We start from the raw sequence: 21950 nt of genomic DNA on the forward strand, positions 1-21950 counted from the left end.
TTTTCCTATTCTGTCATGCACTACATAGAACCTAGACATTGTCAGTTTCTGACCTGGTGATTACAAATTGCAGCATGTTCCTCTGGGCCTTCATTGTGAGCAGCTGTCCCCAACATCTCAGGGCATGTTCCATGGACAGTGCAAACTCACACCCCCTCCTCCATGGAATTTGGTATCAGATATATTCCAGCCCAATTGCATTATTTTGGAACATTTTCCACCCACTTCCAACATGGTTCTACACTTCAGTATTGCACTTGGCAGTGTATTGGCACCTTTCATATAATATTGCTGCCAGGACATTTAGTGTACAGGGACAGACATCTACCTCACAATTGGTCCAGGGTGCATCTCAGGACTTTTCTCTCTTAGCGCTCACTCACTTTTTGCACATGTGGATGATCATTTCTGCCTCGCCTTCTTGTACTTTTCCCACATGTTCTGAGCTTAAAGGCTCACAGGACTTTTGTCTTGCCTTGCCTTTTAGTGCAGACACAAAAGCCAGGCAGCTTGTCATGGCTGTCAATGATGATCAGTCAAGGGGGTGGACATGTTGCTTTGTCGATGTTAGGTCTGAACCTGAACAAACAACTTGCATAGCAAACACACTGCATGTGCTTCTGCAAAATGCAAAAGTCTAAGGAGAATAGTTGTCCTCAGTGAAGTCAAGGGAGACAGCCTTCAGTCAGAGGGCCCTGACACATTGGGCAGCATCTGAAACCAGTCCAGGAGCTTGAACACAGTTGGCAGTTGCTGTCACTGAGCAGACCACCATCAGCCCTGTGGATCCAATGCAGCCAGTCTGAAGCCTCATAGTAAGTCAGTCAAGAAACTGTAGAGAGATCATTCAGGAGTCACACATCAGTCATGTCTGTCTGTCTAAAATGGCCTTGGAGAGGAGATGGTGGGCAATGGTTAGTCCTGGAGTTTGTTCAATAAAAGTCAAGAAAAGCTTTCCGGGCCCACTACTGTGGAGGATAAGCAGGCAATATCAATTGTGGAGATTGGAGGTGACATGCTGGGATGTAGAGGCAACAATAATTATGAATGGAGTAAAACAACATATCGGAAGGGGCAGGTGATAGTGGGTTGGAGGACACTGGTTAGTGTAGAAGGGATGGATCTTCAAAAGTCACAATCAACCTGGCTTTGACAGAGGAACAGTGCAGCTCGATAGTTGGTATGACTCAGTTGTAGGGCTCGGGCTCAGGGGCTGATGTTTGGAGACAAAGTTACCATTCATACAGGTGCTCAGGAATATTTAGAAGCTCAGTGCAAATGGGCTCAACAGGGAATATGAGGAAGAAAGGAACATGAAGATTCAGGGAAATGGGCTTTTCTTTACCAGGCTGAGCTAGCAACTATGTTGCCTTTTATACTCATGCAAATCATAAGTGCATACAGGAAATGGGAATTTACTCACTGTACTAGAATTGCTTTGGGTAAGTTTTTGTCCCTGTGTATGCAGGCTCTCATGTGAGTGATTTGAAGCCCATCAAGAGGCAATTGCATTAATTAGGCACTTTCACAGTACAGCTTGAAGAACTCTGTAATTATAGCACCATGCATGTGAAATGCACATGGTATCCAACTGTTTGAGGTATAAATCCTGGTCATTAGCAATCTTGACTTTGTCATTGGTCATTACAGATTGAAGACAGTCATCTCTGAAGCAGGAGTAATCACAGTTAACCATAAAAGTGACACCTGCGGGCAACAGTGGTGGGTAGTTTGGTCATTAATGAGCAGGCAATAGTGTGAATGTGGTTGTATGCTGCATGGCTATTGAGGTGCGCTTTGAAGAAGAGTGTAAGAAAAGTCACTACGGTTCGCAAAGAAACCTTCCATGAATTGGTCAAAATTGACACTTCTTAGATGATTAATAAAAATCATCCTAATGTATCTGAGCAACTTTGTGCTGATGTAGAATATGCATTTAAAGTAAATGGCATGCTGGTATAATTTTCCATTGTCCAAATGCACTGATTGTGTGCTGAAATAGAGAGGAGACATTGCATTTTGAGAGGAGCTATTTGTTGATTTCACATCAGGGCATTTCATTTTAATCACAGTCCAGAAATCACTGGTGATATATTTGGCAGCTGAATGTTGTCTGTATTTATGTGACATTCCTCCACCTGTTGTTTTAATGCAGGCATTAATCTGTCTTGGCTAAAATAGCTGGATGGGAGTTGTCATACTTGAATCGAAGAGATTATCATCTATACGAATACATTAATCTTTCACATGCTGATATTGATGAGCCAGTAGTTGTTTCAGAAGAGCTGGGACAAATGTAGCTGTACTTCAATTTGGTGTGAAGTGGAACATATATAACTGTTCCAGGTTCACTCATGGTAGCTGCCCACTTTGTTGCTACACACTATGCTAGCAGATATTTTATCATGAGGTCTCTGGTCATCCTATCATATGACTGAATTCCAATCTGATGTCTGTATTGATCAGATCAGTTATAACAAATTTAGGACAGGACTGCATTCCTAGTTTGAAGATTGTGAATCACATTGTAAAATTAATTCATTACATTTGTGTTTTCTGTAGTGAAGTTCATCACTGTGCAGTGAGTTTGTGCATGGAATTATTTTGCATTTCAAATCACTGATTACAATAGACTCTGTGGCCGTTTCATCCTTGAACAGGACAATTCAAAGTTGATTGTCTACAATGCGGACATTTATGATTGACCTAATTGATTGTTTACTAAGTTTAATTTAATTAGATAATTGAAGATAATTTACAAAATGACATTGAGGTGGGTTTGAAATAGTGTGGTCATCAGAATTCAGTGATTGTCCTTCAACGCATTGGTAGCAGTTGAAGATAGAGGGAGAAAGCATTGGTATTCTGCTTCAACATCATGTTCTCTTTCTGATAAGCAGTAACCATGATTTTACAAGCACCTGCCAATTAACAAAAAAATTATTTGTTTTTTTAATATCTGACCTATTCACAGACGCTATTACATAGCTTTGGGATATGAACCTAGGCATCTTGGATCATAGGTAGGACACTATCACTGCACCATATGAGCCCCCTCAAAGAGTTCCCAAAGATATTTTCTAATTAACTTTGTCAGAGGTACATTCATCTGGAGCGGATGGGACTTATACCCAGGTCTTCCTACCCCAGAGGTAGGGACAGTACCAGTGCATTACATGAGCCTAAGAATTCCATTAAGATATTTTCTAATCAACCTAATCCAGGATGTTATCAGATATGTCTGGAACAGAGAAGATTTGATCTCTGGTCTCCTGGATCAAAGATAGGGACACTGACACAAACACCTTTTGCAAGAAGCTACTTGGCCCATTGTCCAAAAGGATTCACTGCCAAAATCAGAGATTGAACCAAAGACCTCCCAACTGAGCTATTTTGGCTGTTCAAAGAGTTCCTTTAACAATTCAGTTCAAATTAGCTTCAGGCAGCATTGGTTGGGATTACATACTCATTTAGGCTAGCTAACGAGTGGTTTAGGGGCATGGCAAGGTCAAACATAATTTGCCCTTGCATTTAAACATCACAATGTGCACAGTATCCTGAAGCACATTCCAAAGGTTAGTGAATTCAAAACAATAGAGCATTATTTAAAATATCAACTATTTCTATTTTGAAATAAGCAACATGATCTTTGGACTATTCCAAGAAATACTCAGGTAACCAGTACTGAAAATGTCCCTTATGTTAATAACAATATCATAAGAGCAATTTCCCCATTTCTGAATGACTAACAATGCAAATGTACAATTTCTATGCAGTTGCTAGATGACAGTATGATACAACTGAACAAACGGCAGATGGAGATAAAAGAATAATCATGGTTCAGGATTCAAAAGGCTTCAATTAAAGTTGAGAGCCAAAGCAGCTGGGCATAAGAAATGGTAACCTGAAAATGTAAATAAAGAATAAAGGTTTTCTGCTAAAGTGAACAACAGGTTTCAATCTATCAACATATGTTAACATACCCAAAGTTCTTAAAAACAGGACATTACTAATATGAAGCCTTTTCTAAACTCAGCACTATCTTCAATGGTATTGACAAATGTGACTGATGATTCTAATCTACCTGGGCAAAGTGTTATGTCCAGAATTAGGATTTAACGAATGCTAAATTGAAGTCACTATAGCCTTTTGTTATGAAAATGGTCATACCTACATCATTGAAATAACAAGTCATTGGAATAGCTATGCTTTAACTTAATTACTGGAAATGAAATTGATAAATTTTTTTCAACAGTTAACCTATACTCCTGCTTGCCAGCTTATTCCTCAGGAGATCTTCACAAAGTAGAAAATTGGAGCAAAATTGTTGTACAATGTTATCCAATCAAACGCTGCAGGCAACCCAGCATCAGTGATACAGCGAGAGGTGGCTTTCTGGTAGCTGGTATCAGTAATAATGACCACAAAAACCTATTTCCATTGTGATCCCTTTAGTCCTAAGAACTGTGTCTAACTCCTTCTTGAAAACATTTCATGTTTGGTCCTCAATTGCTTTCTGTGGCAGAGAATTCCACAGGCTCACCACACTCTGGGTGAGGAAATTACTTCTCATCTCACTTCCAAACCCCAATTCCTTAAACTGTAATCCTGTCCTCAGGGGGGATAGTTAAGCTTGCCATTTAGAAGCAGAATCAATAAAATCTAACTGCCGTGTCTTTTATTTTTATTTCTTGTATTTTAATTTTTGCATTGATTAAAATCACATTCAGATACTGGAAGCTTCTTAAGTTAGGTCTTTGAAAGTATATCAGTCCACGCAGAGCAGCTGATTCTTGCCAAGAGGGCAGAGAACTATACCCAAGACTTACCAGCAGCTAATGTAGAGGATATTCACGGTGAATGGCTAAGTGTCATAAAAGCTTTCCAGTTTCAGAAGAAAGAAATCAGATGATTGTTGCTTGTTTCTGACAGGATGCTGAACAAATGGCAAATCTTAATATTGAGACAGGAAACCGGTAGCAACTTGGGAGCAACTGAGGACTAAGTTCTGTCAGTTTAATAGCAGCACTTTACTTAAATACAGGCAGACATCTGGCTGACATCCAATCAGATTGATGTGGGAATGGTCCCAATAGCTGCCGTGACAATGAATTTCACTTAAAGACATATTTAACTTTTAGGTATGACAGGATTTTCTTCTATTAATTTTTTTAAAATAAAACAACATACAAGTCACAAATGGCCTGGAATGTAAATTCTGAAAATGTAATTCAGAGATTGGTAAATTCCTGTGTGGATTATACTCCGTTGTGAGAGAGAGTATGGAATGTTGCATCTGGCGTCTGTGAAGGTAGTACAGTTAGAGGCATTTCAAAAGGAAGAAATGGTATGTAACAACTGAACTGTAATCCCCTGTGATTCCAGAGATAACTGAGGCTGTTGGTTATTTCAGCAGAAACCATCTCCAGTGACTGTGGACGGGATGTGAGGGAAAGGAATGCAGTCCTTGATTTAAAAAAAGTATCTGTGTTTTCTCTTTCCAAAAATACACAAAAGAAGTGTGTTGTAATTGTTATGAGGTCAGTCAGCTGGACCTTATAGAATATGAGTTCCCTGATTGGACCAGATTAACAGCCCCTATCAGGGAGCCTTGGTTAACATTTAAAAAGTGTTGAGTATCAGTGTTACTGACAGCTAGTATCTGACTCTGAATGAGAGATACAGCTGATCTGAATCTGAATGAAACATTACTAAAGTCAAGGACTATTCATGTACAAATAAAGGGTGACTTGGTGATAAGATCCCAGCCTCTGTGGAGGTATTTCAAAGGGGTTTAAAAAATAATAGTTGAAAACTGGCTACTGTATGTGATCCTTTGGTGTTCTATTTTGACATGGTGGTGTTTGTTGTGAAGATGGCAGCTGGAGAACATCCATTATGTAAAGAAAAGGACTTTCACTGGAAGTAAGTCATAATGCAGCAAAGTTACCCATTGAAAAGGAAACAGGAGAACAGGATTCCTGATGAAGGGCTTTTGCCCAAAATGTCGATTTTACTGCTCCTCGGATGCTGTCTGAATTGCTGTGCTTTTCCAGTACCACTAATCCAGAATCTGGTTTCCAGTATCTGCAGTCATTGTTTTTACCTAACAGAAGAACTCATTCCAGCTAACTCATTCCAGAACCAAAGATCTTCAGATCCACTGCTCAGCTGCCCAGCAGTAATCAGCTAACTTACCAGCTGCTATGTTTCACCATCTACTCCTCATGGACAAGCCAAAGAATGGTATATCTTTTTAGTCTAAGAAATGTTATTGTTTGTACCCCTCATTTTTAAATCTGTGTATTGTGTTCTATTATTTTCCTCACATCTTAGTAACTAATAAACTCCCTCTTTCCTCAAACCTATTTAAATTGCTTCCTTTTAAAATCTATATATAAAGTAACTAGTAAAAATATCCATGAGTGAAGGGATCTCTTGTGTTAATTACCTTGTTGCACCCAACTAAGATAAAGGAGGGGTTGAATAAAAAGGGAGTTTGTCCTTTCTTTCTTACCTGAGGGTAAATGATTCGTGGATATCCCATCTGAATTATAATGAACTAACCTTGCCTGGAGATTGGTTGCAACGTAGCAGTCTAAAAAGGTGTTATCATAAAGTCCCTTTTTAAACATTATTTTTCTTCATTATGTTATCATTCTGAATTTTTTATTTCTTCATTTTTCTAAGTAATTGTTATTATTTTGTATTTTTGAATGCCTGTAACTCTGGACTTTTTGTTTATTTTTCTAATTCTTTTTCCTAAGAATTTGTAGTCGGGAATCTGTACCTTTGTACCTAAGATGGCGCCATAAGTGGTGACTTGTCAACTTTTCACTGTACTCTTGGGAGTACATGTGACAATAGAGCTAAAGCTAATTCAAGTCAAAGTACAATCATGATTAATGAAGGGGTAAATCCAGGCATAATCAGTTGATGGCAGTGGATTGGGAGGTCAAAGGTTTCTTTGTGATGCCTGCACGGACACTTAGTCTCCTACTGACCCATGAGAAGGAAAACTGTAAAAGTTAACCTGGGTCTCTTCTGGCCAATTGGCTCCTGCCATTGTACTTTTCTTGGCCTACAACAGAGAGCAGAGGACTGCCACTTATGGGTTAGGTGGTGATGAGATTATCATCAGGCTGTTCTGAATCTTAAGCATGTCCTTCCCTATACTTGATAAGTGCATTGCCCGGTTCCTATACTGCCCTGAAGTATCATGGTGGTCAGGAAAGTAATAAGTTAGCATCATGTTGTGGCATTCAACTATTTTAACTCTTCCCTCAACCCCACTGATTCTGTTCTTGTGGTGGCTGTGGAAGGTTGGTAAAGGATAAAATAGAAGTCAATAATACAGTCTTCACATTCTTCAAGTAAAATCCTTTTTAAATATATTTATAATGATTCATTCAGCAAATTTTCAGACATATCTAGCAAAACACTAAAGCAACCAAGGAAATTTCATTACACGATCTCTTTTTCAAATATTGAAAAGAAGAGTTTAGTATAGTATTGATAGATTGACAGTAATTCAAACAGATTACAGTGACTTCATCTATCCTGCTCGATTCTCACAATTCATTTTGAGCATAAAGCAATTGTTTCTATTTTTAGTGATCTTGTGTCTTCTCTCTTTCTTAATTTCCTCCTGTATAAAATCATCCTGGACCAGTCAGGTAAATCTTTGAGCCAAGTTATTGCATTATATGAAAAAAAATGCTTTAAAATATTTAGGGATAGTATCAGAATTAAATGTATCATGGGACCATTTTAAATGAAATGTGATTTTGCAATCTGTCATATTTAATGAAATTTTGAATTGTTTTCACATTATTAATTGTAAATATTTTCTGTTTAGTTTGTAATCATTACAGTGGGGAAAAATACCTACAGCTCATCTCTGTTCAATTACGTACAATGCAACAGTGACTACAATTCATTTGGGTGTAAGGTATTTTAAAATGATTTTCCCAATGATTTAGGTGTGCCCATCTGATGGTGACAACATGTTGGAAGCATAATTCCACAAAAACACTAAGAAATTTCAATAAAAGGATGTATTTCTTGTCTGCCTGAATAGGTTTCTTTGCCATTTGAAATTCACACTAATCAATAAAAATCAAATTTAGCAGTTTCATTTACTTCGACATAGGAAAGATTGGCTTTCCTAAAATGAATGAAACACGCTGTTACAAAGTCATTGGTATGAATTTACCATTGTCCATAAAATACTTTTTGAAATTCACATGAGCTGATGGTTGCATCAAAATACCCTGGGTGGGATCCATAGAGGCACAGAAATATTACAGACAAGAAGAGGCCATTCGGTCCATTGTGTGTACCACCTGATTAAAACTAGCCAGCTTTTCTAATCCCACCTTCAAGCATTTAGTCCATAATCTTGTTGGTTATAACATTTGAACTGCACATCCCCATTCCTTTTAAATGAATGAGAGTTTCCACTTCAATCGCAAATTCAGACAGCTAATTCCAGACACCCTCCACCCTCTGAGTGAACTCACTTTTCCTCATGCCCCATTTAATCTTTCTACAAATCACTTTAAGTCTGTGTCCCTGGTAACTGGCCTCTCCACCTCCCTCTTTTTAAGTCTCTTATAATGTTTTACACCTCAGTTATGTCACCCCACTGCTTCCTCTGTTCTAAGGAAAACTGTTGTATATCACATAACGCCAGGTTATAGTCCAACAGGTTTGTTTGGCAATACTAGCTTTCAGTGCGCTGCTCCTTCATCAGGTAGCTGTGGAGCAGGATCATAAGACACAGCATTTATAGCAAAAGGTTACAGTGCCTTGCAACTGAAATGATTGCGTGACACTGTAATGATTTACTATGAATTCTGTGTCTTATGATCCTGCTCCACAGCTACCTGATGAAGGAGCAGCGTTTTGAAAGCTAGTGCTTCCAAATAAACCTGTTGGGCTATAATCTGGTGTTGTGTGATTTTTAACTTTGCCCACCCCAGTCCAACAGCAGCACTTCCACACTAAGGAAGACAGCCACAGCCCATCCAATTTTTCCTCACCATTACAATATTCAAGCCCTGTTAACATTCTTGTAAATTTCCTCTCTAGAGCAATTATGTCCTTCATATAAATGTGGTGATGAGAACAGGACAAATAACATCAGCTGTGGTCCAACCATAAAGTGATGGGTGACTGAAGAAAATCAGGCCAACAGATTCTTGTTCAATTTGGATTTTAAATGAGTTATAGACTCATAGAGTAATGGAGTCAGAGTCATACAGCACAGAAACAGACCCTTTGGTTCAACCAGCGCATGCTGACCATAATCCCAAACTAAACTAGTCCCATCTCCCTGTGCTTGGCCCATAACCCTCCAAACATTTCTGTTCATGTAGTTATCTAAATGTCTTTTAAATGTTGTAACTGTACCCACATTCCTCTGTGTGTAAAAGAATTACCCTTCACGTCTTTTTAAAATCTTTCTCCTCTCATCTTAAAAATATGCCCCCTACACTTGAAATTCTCCACCTCGGGAAAACTCACCTGACATTCATCTTATCAATATCCCCCATGATTTTATAAACCTCAATAAGGTCACCTCTCAACCTCCTACACTCCAGTGAAAAACATCTGGCCTGTCCAGCCTCTCCCCATAACTCAAACCTCCATTCCTGACAACGTCCTGATTAAAATCCTCTGAACCCTCTATCACTTATTAATATCCCTCCTATAACAGGGTGACCAGTGCTGGACACAGTACTCCAAAAGAGGCCTCATAATGTCTTGTACAATCTTAACATAACATCCCAACTCATGTACTCAAAAGGTTGAAGCAATAAAGGCAAGTGTGTTAAAAGTTAAAAATCACACAAGGTTGTTCACAACCACCTGATGAAGGAGCGTCGCTCCGAAAGCTAGTGTGCTTCCAATTAAACCTGTTGGACTATAACCTGGTGTTGTGTGATTTTTAACTTTGTACACCCCAGTCCAACACCATCTCCAAATTGTGTTAAATATCTTCTTAACCATCCTGTCTATATGTGATGCAAGCTTCAAAGAATTACCTGAAACCCCAGGTCTCTCTGTTCAACAACACTATCCTAGATCCTACTTTCAATTGTATAAGTCCTGCCCTTGTTTGTTTTACCAAAATGCAATATCTCACTTTTATGCAAACTAAACTCCATCTGCCACTCTTCAGCTCAATTGATCAAGGTCTCTTTGTAATCTCAGTTAATCATCTTTGCTGTCCATTATATCACCAATCTTGGTGTCATCTGCAAACCTACTAACCATGCAACTGCAGTAAGAGAGCACCTTTTGGAGCAATCTACCATAGAGAGTTTCAACTTGCGTTCTTCTGAAAGATCTCATTTCAGGAACGGTAATTCGGGGCTGGATTTTACAGCCATGATCCCAATTCCTGCTCAGGCTGAAAAGAAGAATGTTGGCCATTGTCTGATGATGGGTGACTGGATTTGAAACTTTAACTGTTTCTCCCTCCACAGATGCCGCCAGATGAGGTTCTCCAACACAGTCTTTGTTTCAGATCTTCAACATTCACAGTCTGTTGTTTTATTTTAGGATAAGGGTCAGTCCTCAACAGGCCCAAGGGTGGGCAGGATACTTCTACAATGCTTCCTGCCGAACTTCATACAGATCAGATGGTGGGAGTTAAGTGGGGGAATTTTACAACGACCCTCCCTTGTGTTCAAACATTCTCTTAAGGAATGTAAAATGAAGGACTGTCTTATTTGCTCTTGTCTCAGATGCTGCAAGATCTGTTGAGCAGGTCCAGTATTTTTTGATTTTATATCAGATTTTTCATTTGGTTAGCATTAGTTAAATGCAGTAAGATTCAAGAATTATCTCCTAATTCACTCTTTTATCCCCATCACCGTACTCTAGAGCTCAAAACATGATGATTATTATGTCCTGTGAATTTTGAAGGCCTCAGGAAAACTTCTAAAAAAAATACTGAACATAGGTTGGTTTAACCTGCCAAATCTTTCATTAGGAGGTGACCTTTCTTTATTAAATAAAGATTAGGGGATGGGTAGGGGATTGGGTGAATTGATGATTATACCAAGGCAAGCAATACTGGCCTTTTGAGATATATACCTTGGTCACACAGATATCTACTTAATGCAGTGTGATTTAATCAAATCAAATCAATATTGTAAATTACTGTCAAGAAATCAGTTACTATCAAGTATCCTTGATCTTAACTTGGTTCTTTTGTTTTCTGAACTAGATTAGAGAGCATCATGAGATATACAGCAAAACAATGGCCATTAGCCTGCCTGATTTGAGTCAACTCTTTAAGATGCAAAATGATCTCTTCCTCCCTGCTCAAACACCTCAAAGCCCTTTCCCTCAACTGCTCATTTACTACTTACTTTAAAAATGCAATGATCTCTGCTTTGATAATTCCTCTTGATGGAACACTCATACTCAGGTAATTCTCATAGGACTTTCCCTTAATGATCAGAAAGGTCAAGTGGGAGTAGGAAAAAAAATACAAATCTATGCAGTAATAGATTTAAACATTTGCAATCATCTTGTTGCTAAAACTTTGAAATTTACTTTCATTTACAGTCCAGGAGTTTCCTAACTTTGATTATTTTCAAGTCAGAGATGTGTGTGTGTGGAGCATAAACTTGGCAGATGCAAGTGCTGGAATTGAGAGAAAACGTTGGTGATTCACTTCAATTTTACAACCCTCAATTCCTCTTTGGTAAAATCTAAACATTGCCATTTGATCCATTTGTGCATTGCCAAATGCACAGAATGAGTTGAAACTGCTGAAGTTTAGATTTCAAGGACAGTTTGGTTGCATAGTATGGTTAACTAGTGTAGTGCCTAGTGAGTGTACATTGGAGAACATTGAACAGATTGTGAAACTTTGCATTTCAGAAGGTTATGTTGCTTTTGGCAGCTTTGGGAACTGGTACAGTAAACCACGTGGGGCACACCATCTTATAATATGAAATTTCAGTTTTAAAGCACATAACTACACCATGTGGATTAAAGAGTCAACTGTATCTTTGAGAAAAACTGCTGAGCACGTGCATAAACAGCTTTGACATAATTTAAAAAATCAAATTGTGCCCAAAATTAATTGAAATGGGGTGTAAAGAGATAAAACCTGAGTCCTCTGATGTTGGCAGATCATTCGCCAGGCAGGAGGCTAGAAGAGCACACAGCAGGAGAATTGACATTTCGGGCATAAGCCCTTCATCAGTCATTCCTGATGAAGGGTGCTTATGCCCAAACTGTCAATTCTCCTGCTCCTCGAATGCTGCCTGACCTGCTGGGCTTTTCCAGCACCACACTCTCAACTCTGATCTCCAGCATCTGCAGTCCTCACTTTCTCCTGGAAGAACACAGCAAACCAGGCAACACCAGGAGGTGGAGAAGCCTCCGTTTCAGGTGTAACCCTTCTTCAGGACCCAGCATCTGCAGTTGTTTTTAATCTAACCAAGTTGGTAGATCATTCAGCATTTGAGAGCAGAAGGTCAGAGGGAGAATGAAAAAACTTCATTCCCGTTATTCGCAGGAAATAGGGACATCGACAAGAATTACAAAAACACAATGCAACTCTCTTACATACCATGAAATGCAGCCAGACTGGACAAATCAATGAAAAATAAAAAAGGTTGGGGCTGGGGCCAAGTTTGTAAGTATGTGGATCCACAAGGAATTAATCAATGGATAATGAGGAGTGAATGCATATAATGCGAGGTGGGATTAGATGAAGGGATACGTTCAGGAGGGAGGGAGAAACAAGGTCAAAGCTCTTTATCATGTGTAAAGGCATTGAATGAGATCGAATTTGGACCACAAGAGCTTCTTAGGACTAGGTTCCAAAAACAGTCGTATTGGGCCTGAAATGTTAATTCTGTTTCTTCCTCCATAAATGCAGCCAGATTTTCTGTTTATATTTCAGATCTCCAGCTCCAAAGTACTTTGCTTTTAGTGTTACATTGATGTCGGGCCACACAGAGAGCTGGAACTTGAGTTTGTAGGGTTCCAGAGATGTCCTCCCTTTTCACTGTTTGTCAATAGTTTTGTTCAATAAGACCTGTTAACGTTCACTCATTAAACTTGACATTAGTACACAATGTTGAAAAATGTGGTGCTGGAAAAACACAGCAGGCCAGGCAGCATCCGAGGAGCAGGAAAATCAACGTTTCAGGCATAAGCCCTTCTTCAGGAATGACCATCGCATTAGTACATGGTGGAAAGGGAAAGGCCAGCCTAACAATTTGACTGTAGGAATGGGGGAGAAACCTAAGTAGCATCCCAACAACAATGGTGCTGTGAGTGAAGGAGTTCAAGGCCCACCTTGGCACCAGATGGTGGATGCATGGAAGTTGAAGGAGCCCTTGCAGTTATCAGGAAAACAAGCACAGAGATGGAGGAAACTCTGACTGTAATTGCAGACCAGCTGAACACCAGAGAACCCTTCCTGCTGATGAATCTGATTGGCCAGTCACTCAATGCTGTGATGGCTACATTGGCACAAACATTGTTGCCCTGAAACTATAGTAATCCAGGAATTCCCCTGAAACTCAATGCCTGTGGAATTTGTTGTGAAATATATACATGTATGTATGCATATATAGAGTCCAGCTCTGGCAAAGGGGATATCAGTGCTATGGAGATGCAGAAGTGCTCAGCTATTAGTGAACTGCCACTAAGATGCGGAGAGGTTGTACTTTTACTGTCACTGGCAGGGCATGGTGACCAGCGCTGTGAAGTTCAAGGTCTTTGGCAGCAAGTCAGTGAGCCATATTCTCCTGGACCTCGGGCATCTCCAGGTAGCTCAATCTTTGGCAGTAGATCCTACTTGAGGTATTAGTCTCTATTGGCTTCCTGCCATCTTTCTTCACCTGTGCTCGTCCTGTTACTTGCGTTCCATAATAACCGTGATGGTTCGTGCCCCACATCACTGGACTGAAAATTGGACAGAAGTTCCTTTCTGGGCCGGTGGTTGACCAATCGTGCCTGGCTGCCTTGCTTCCGGACACCTGACCTATACAAGGTTATAACCATATAGTATCCTTCACCGAGAGCCCACTCTTCCCACCATCAAGGGAACCCCCTAACAAAATACAGTTTGTCTTTGCCTCACTAATCCTCTTAAAGGGTTAACCCAATGCCTGGGTGCATCTATGATTGGCTTCCTAGTCTTTATCAGTCTCCCTTCAGCTGATATGCAACAGCCACTCTCTGTAATCTGTGCACCTCTACAAATTTGCAACCATCCAAATAACAAGCTCTTCCCAAGCTTTTCAAATTCTTTAATTGGCCTCAGTGAGGAAATGAATGGGATTGCTGCCTCAGCTTTCTCAGCTTTGTCTGCATTGCTGGCTCGAGAAATGACACAATGGCCTGTGCTTCTATTTTTGGGCCACATCAGCCTCTGTACTCGACTTCAATTGATTTTCTTAGATATTTCTTTCTTTATGGCCAGGACCTTTAAATAAGTAGTGAATTAATACAGAAATCAGTGGATTTTTTTTCAGCTAGAATGATTTATACTTTTAGGTCAAAACAATGACTGCAGATGCTGGAAACCAGATTCTGGATTAGTGGTGCTGGAAAAGCCCAACAGTTCAGGCAGCATCCGAGGAGCAGGAAATTCAACGTTTCGGGCAAAAGCCCTTCATCAGGAATACAGGCAGAGTGCCTGAAAGTTGGAGAGATAAATGATAGGAGGGTGGGGGTGGGGAGGAAGTAGCATAGAGTACAATAGGTGAGTGGGAGAGGGGATGAAGGTGATAGGTCAGAGAGGAGGGTGGAGTGGATAGTGGAAAAGAAGATAGGCAGGTAGGACAAGTCATGGGGACAGTGCTGAGCTGGAAGATTGGAACTGGGGTGAGGTAGGGGAAGGGGGGATGAGGAAACTGTTGAAATCCACATTGATGTCCTGGGGTTGAAGTGTTCCGAGGCGGACGATGGGGCGTTCTTCCTCCAGGCGTCAGGTGGTGAGGGAGCGGCGGTGAAGGAGGCCCAGGACCTCCATATCCTCGGCAGAGTGGGAGGGGGAGTTGAAATGTCGGGCCACAGGGTGGTGTGATTGGTGCGGGTGTCCTGGAGATGTTCCCTAAAGCATTCTGCAAGGAGGCGTCCAGTGTCCCCAATGTAGAAGAGACTGCATCTGTTGCTTCCGATGCAATAAATGATATTAGTGGATGTGCAGGTAAAACTTTGGATGTGGAAGGCTCCTTTAGGGCCTTGGATAGAGGTGAGGGAGGAGGTGGGGCGCAGGTTTTACAATTCCTGCAGTGGCAGGAGAAGGTGTCAGGATTGGAGGGTGTGTTGTAGGGGGGTGTGGACCTGACCAGGTAGTCATGGAGGGAACAGTATTTGCGGAAGGCAGAAAGGGGTGGGGAGGGAAATATATCCCTGGTAGTGGGGTCCGCTTGGAAGTGGCCGAAATGTCGGCGGATGATTTGATTTTTGCAAAGGTTGATAGAGTGGAAGGTGAGCACCGGGGCGTTTTGTTCTTGTTATAGTTGGACGGGTGGGGTCTGAGGGCGGAGGTGCGGGATGTGGACGAGATGCATTGGAGGGCATCTTTAACCATGTGGGAAGAGAAATTGCGGTCTCTAAAGAAGGAGGCCATCTAGTGTGTTCTGTGGTGGAACTGGTCCTCCTGGGAGCAGATACGGTGGAGGCGGAGGAATTGGGAATATGGGATGGCATTTTTGCAAGAGGTAGGGTGGGAAGAGGTGTAATCCAGGTAGCTGTGGGAGTTGGTGGGTTTGTAAAACATGTTGGTGTCAAGTCGGTCATCATTAATGGAGATGGAGAGGTCCAGGAAGGGGAGGGAGGTGTCAGAGATGGCCCAGGTAAATTTAAGGTCAGGGTGGAATGTGTTGGTGAAGTTCATGAATTGCTCAACCTCCTCGCGGGAGCACGAGGTGGCACCAATGCAGTCATCAATGTAGTGGAGGAAGAGGTGGGGAGTGGTGCCGGTGTAATTACGGAAGATGGACTATACTTTTAAAAAGAAGAACAGTTTCTGCATAATTTTGTCATTTCCATTTTAAGATTTACTTTCCTCCAAAGGCTTACAGCATCCAACTGATTATTTGTTGCACACTAAGCAAACTAGAGTACAAATAATAGTTTTGGGTGAAAATTGTATGCAACCTTAGAGTGTGTATCATTTGACTAATTCCAATAGCAGGTGGAACACTCCTTACAGCCTACAGTATGCTTCCGCACAGCTGAGTGTTCAAGGAGTGTTAAGAACTTGAAATGTATACTGTACCCAGCCTGAACAACAATGAAAAATAAAATAAAAATTTTCATCAAATTGGTAATAAGTAAGCAACTAACTCCTCACCATGGGGAAATATTAATCTGGGTAGTAATGTATAATGTAATAACTATGCTCCTTTCAACTTTGCTTGATGTACCAACCAGTAAAAATGATCATGATTGTACTTTTGATCATCATTCAAGGTTAAAATATATATTAGGGAGACCATTTTGTCCACTGTGTCCCCTTTGTAAGAATCTTTCAACATAGACGGACATCCCCATAGTCCTTCATTTTATTTTTTCCTGCATTTCCGGGCTCCATATTCAGGTCTATATGTTTAAAGCATTTTCGTTCCAATGTTCCACCAATATCAACTTGTTAGACTGTATGCCTGTCTTTCCTGAGTGTTGCTGGTTAGACAGCACAGGCCGAGTTAAAGACAACTCCGTTTTGCAAAATGCATCCCAAACTGTTGAGCATTTGTACACAGAATTCTGGCTGCACTTCTGTAGCCAAGTGATTTCTACCTCTGCTGAAACTGGTTTTCACTTTAGTCTGGAGCAGCTATTAAAACACACTGCATAAAACATAGCTGTTAAGCCACAAGTTTTAATATGCTGAGGGCTAAATTACAAACATAGGCCTTAGCTATAGGCTTTTTTTGCCCAAATCAAATTGGAGGAGAATGTATTTCAGCTCATAATGTGTAAGTGATTCCTATCTGGATTTGAGAATTCAGCATTAGATGAATGCACCAGAATATTCAAATGTGCTTATTAACTATTCAATTTTTATTATCTTTCCTCATACTTGGCAGTGCAAGTCATTTCAGAGGCAGGAGGTTCAATCCTCACTCCAGAATTTAACGTCAGTCATCCATTTCAACACACTGCTGAGGAATATACAAATTGTCAGAAAAGTTTTCAGTACTTTTGGAAGAAACTGTGACCTCAATATTAATGACCCCAAGAGGGGAAGGAGCGGTTGAGAGATGGATACATTGGTTGTGGTTGATGAGGGCTGGCTGGTGGATGTGTTGGCTGTTGGAGGTGGGGACAAACATCCCAAATCTATTTGCGAATATTTTTCATGATAACGGGTAACATGTCATCTGAGAGTTCTGGCAAGGTGGGACATCTGAATCATCATCCTCATAGTACAATTAAGAGCCCTACTTAAATTTCCCATTGGGTATTATGCTTCTTGGGGCCTTAGATTTCCTGAACCAATGTAGCCCTTCAAATTATGCTTTCCTGGTGATTCAGGCAGGGGGTGAACAAATTCATTAACACCCTCTGATGAATAGTAGAAAGTCACATCCTCTTCAAAATTTCTCCCAGAGTCAGTGCTATTACAGGTTAGCTGGCTGTTCACCTTATTTGCTATCTATGGAATCTTCTGATCATTAAACTGATTGCTAGTTTTTTTATACAATATCAGTGACTGTATTTTACAAAAGGTTTTTCTAATCTGCCTGTTTAGGAGAAACTTCCCGAAGAGCCTCATTCAACTTCCAGCATTGTCAAAGTATTGCCCTTCACTTGTGAAAGTATCATTGCATTGCAAACATTAAACCTTGAACGTCTGGTTCAAACCCTACGGAACTGTATTACAAGCACTTAATGCTGAGTTTCTGACAAGATTATGCATAATTAAAAGATTATTACAAGATGAAAATAACACAGTCTATGCTTTTACTTTGATCCATTTAAACACAAAATAGACACAGCCATATATGGAACAAATGTATGGAAAGATGGTTTTATATTGAAACTTCCTCAAAAATAAACTTCTAATAATGCAGTCCTATAAGAGGAGCTGCCTGCATGTTCTTAATTTAGGAAACACTTTCATTCTTACCCAGCTGTGCTCTTACTTGTGCAGATCAGTCCACAAAACAGTGCTCGTTAAGAGACGAAGAAAATTCTTTGTACATGGAAAATTTCTGTATGACTTCACATCGTGAATATAATAAGACCTCTGGGCTAATCAAGAACTCAGTCGAGGCCACAGGTTGGATGCTGGATTTCACCACCACCGGTGAACGATTTGTAGCGTCATGTACAAATTGAACCCCCCGCCCCACCTCCACCCACAATCAGCCACCTCCACACCATTCCTGACTGCATGAATCAGTGCCCAAATCCATTCCAGTCTTTTATGCAGAATGCTCAAACTTGCTTTGCTATCCTTTGGCTTGACAGCTGTCTTCTGCTGCACGACACGCACTGGCAGTCAAAGGCAATTAGCAAATTGCTTTTCTCCTAAATTAGCTTCCTATGCTTTGGCATCGTGTCAATCAGCTTTTCCCTTCAAACTGTCTCTATATATTTTATAAACAAGCACCAGCTGATAGATTGATAACACAACTACATGATTTCCACCCCCACCATTAAAGCCCTGTCACTTGGTACTGTCAGTCACTTTTATCTGCCATTTTTTTTTTGCTGCTTTGTTCTCTCCAAGCTTAGGAATAAAAGTGACACTTAAACATGTACAAATGCTAGGAGTCTGACAATAGGAACTTCACATTTGGTCTGACAAGATCAAAAAGGAAAACAAAAGCTGGAATGTTGAGTGTTGATGAAGGACCCACATCTACTATTATCACTTCTTTCTCTTTCCTATTAATTATGATTTACTGAATATTTAAAGGAATTTATATTGTCAACTATGCTCACAGGTCATGATAAAATTCCTTTCTCTAATATCACTCACGTACATGATCTGTACTGTAACACATTAATGTAGTGAAATATACTGAGGTATTTTACAGGACAGTTACCAGACAAAATGAGATGTGAGTCTCATTAGGAGACACTTCTACAAAATCTTGAGGCAGATTGAAACCCCTAATTGGTAAATAATTGAGACGATACAGAGATTTAAAGTTCTCAAGGCAGGTAGCCCTAGTGTGCAACTATTCCTGTCCAATTCCCCGGCCTTGAGGTCAATTAGGGTGGCACAGTGGCTCAGTGGTTAGCACTGCTGCCTCCCAGTAACAGCGTCCCAGGTTCAATTCCACCCTTGGGTGACTGTCTGTGTGGCGTTTGCACATTCTCCCTGTGTCTGCGTGGGTTTCCTCTGGGTGCTTTGGTTTCATCCTACATTCCAACGATGTGAATTGGCCATGCTAAATTGTCCATAGTGTTAGGTACATTAGTCCTGGGGGGTGGGTGGGTTACTCTTCAGAGGGTTGGTATGGACTTGTTGGGTCGAAGGGCCTGTTTCCACACTGTCGGGAATCTAATCAAGATTTTAAAGAGAGGCAGTGAAGATTTGGAATTCCAAATTTACTTTGCAATAGTTCATTTTGGCTTCATTTCTAAGTCCTAGGTTAATACAATGAACAATTTATTTCACCTTGGAGTAAAATTGTATGCCTTAATTGTGCCATTGTTTCTGGAATAGCTGCTGATTCAATGGCTGAGTCTGATGTAAGAGATGGCTTTGATTACTGCTAGCTTCAAAATAATTCCACCACTTTAAGAAATAGGCTGAACATAAACAGGATCATAAATCAGCAGGCAGTCAGCTAGTTGGGTCACTTCATCCCTTAGTCTGACTTCTGCATCTAAAATTGTGTGGCGGTTAGTAGATTTTTCCAATTAAACAAACTCATAATGGAAACAAGGTATTTATCATTTATAATCAGCTTGTTACAAGACTCTGGGCTAGATTTATTGCCTTCTGCTGGATGTGCTTACGGCAGGGGGAAAGGGGCACCTAAAAGATGTCGTGTGGTCAGCCTTCCTCCTTCCCCTTTATCCTGAACCTTTTCTCCAAATCCTGGGGGCTGGGGCATTGGACAGGAATAGTTGCACACTAGGGCTAACCTGTCTTTAGAACTATCAGCCTCTGTATCAGCTCAATTATTTACTAGTTAAGGGCCTCAATCCACCTCTTTGGTCATACCATGCTGTGCAAGAGCTCTTGTTGTGCAGTGGTAGTATCCCCACTTCTAGACCAGGAAGCATATGTTCAAGTGCATCTTGTTCCAGAGTGTGTAATAATATCTCTGAAAAAGTTGATTTAGCAAATATCTACCACGCTGGGCACTGGCAGGCAACTCAGAATATGAAATAACAACTAAAAGGACCACAGATACTCTAAATCAGAAACAAAAACAGAAGTTGTTGGAAAAGCTCCGCAGTTCTGATGAAGGGCCACCGGACCCGAAACGTTAACTCTGATTTCTCTTCACAGATGCTGCCAGATCTGCTGAGCTTTTCCAGCAACTTCTGTTTTTGTTGGTTTAGAGTAAGAATGCTGTTTTTGAAGGGAATCTTTGAAAAGGAAGGAAGGCACATTGTTTGGGGACACCATCCCCCAGAAGACTGAAGACCCCATTTCATTTCTTTTCACCTGCAACAAAGATTCCTGATCTCTATTTTCACCCCATCTCCCCCCATATTCCATAAGCTCCTGGATCCTGCTGGACTTGAAAGCCTGGGCCTTACCTGTTCCCACAGCAGGACAGAGATCTAACGCTTAGCCTATTTTGCCCAACTATCCACCCGTAGTCCCAGGGTGTTATTGCTGGGAATAGGCTTTTTAAAGTTCAGAACTTTCCTTCCGTGGCCAGTAACCACCACTCTACCGACTCCATACAGTCCAGCACTCTGATTTATGGAGAGGTTCAAGAAGCACTAATCATCCCCAAGGTCACCTCAGAATCCTACTCATGTCGCCTGTATATTCTCCTTTCTTTGTTGTTTGTTAACTATAGGATGTGGGTCAATAGTTGTGGCATGTCCTTCGTCACCTTGAACTGATTGGCTGTGCTGACACAGAGGACAGTGAAGTCAACCATATTACTTTGGGTCTGGAGTCACATACAGAACAGACAGCACATCTTCTTCTGCAAAGGTCATTAGTGAACCAGGTAGGCTTTTAGGACAACCAACATAGTGTCATTAGGCTAGCTTTTTTTTTAAATTACAGGTTTTTAAAAATAAAATTCAAATTTCACCATCTGTCCTGGTGGGATTCAAAACCACACCCCCAGACCATTAGTCTGGATCTCTGGTCAACTACACCATCTCCCTTGCTCTTCCATTACAGATTTTTAATTCTAAGGTTAGATTTATTCAGGATTTTACTAAGGCCAACAAAGCTGATTAATGAAAATGAGTTAATTGTTTGAGATGGCTCCATAATTCTGCGAGACATGAGAATATTTTGACTATCCTTGCATTTTGGGATACGAATATGCAACTCTGTGAGGCCTTTATATTTATAGCTGGAACTAATTGCATGCAGGCCACCTGTCAGATTCTTTTCAGCTGATAGTCAGTATTTTGACCCATGTAACAACTTGTCAGCAAGTCATGAGAAGCAGCCGCATTTTTTTGTTGCTGGGAGAGGTGATTGTCAGAATCGATCACAGAAAATAGTTCATTAGAGCATGTCAAAACCAAAATAGTTGGGTGCTTAGATTTGAACCAATTACTTATTAAAATCTATTGCATAAAACTTGAAGGTAGAGAAATAAATTAAAATGAGGTTTTAGTTTCTGAGAGATGGGTATCTCATAGCATTTTTGCTGAAAGACATTGTATGTACTTGAGAAATAATAGGAGTCGTTGCGTAAAGTCCAGGGGTTGCTCACTATTTAAATGTCAGGGGTTGCCCATTTATAAAAAGTGATCAAGCAAAAAAAAAAAAATTCTCTGGAGAGTTGTAT

At 40.5% G+C, this 21950-nt stretch overlaps 1 protein-coding gene across 4 annotated transcripts in view; it reads right to left on the reverse strand.

Annotated features, from left to right (window-relative positions):
* The window catches only part of LOC140480038 (palmdelphin-like), a 104670-nt gene that overhangs the window by 67654 nt on the left and 15066 nt on the right, over nt 1–21950 (reverse strand). Inside the window, exon 1 of one of the 4 annotated variants that reach the window (XM_072574589.1) lies at nt 18141–18326. The exons of 1 other annotated variant lie outside the window; for it this stretch is intronic. The gene's annotated coding sequence lies outside the window, so the exon portion shown is untranslated. Of the gene's footprint in view, nt 1–4829; nt 4884–18124; nt 18327–21950 lie in introns of those variants that run through there. 2 more of the 4 variants (XM_072574586.1, XM_072574590.1) reach the window with 2 other exon arrangements.

This window comes from Chiloscyllium punctatum, chromosome 7 (assembly GCF_047496795.1).
Source record: "Chiloscyllium punctatum isolate Juve2018m chromosome 7, sChiPun1.3, whole genome shotgun sequence".
NCBI lineage: Eukaryota > Metazoa > Chordata > Chondrichthyes > Orectolobiformes > Hemiscylliidae > Chiloscyllium > Chiloscyllium punctatum.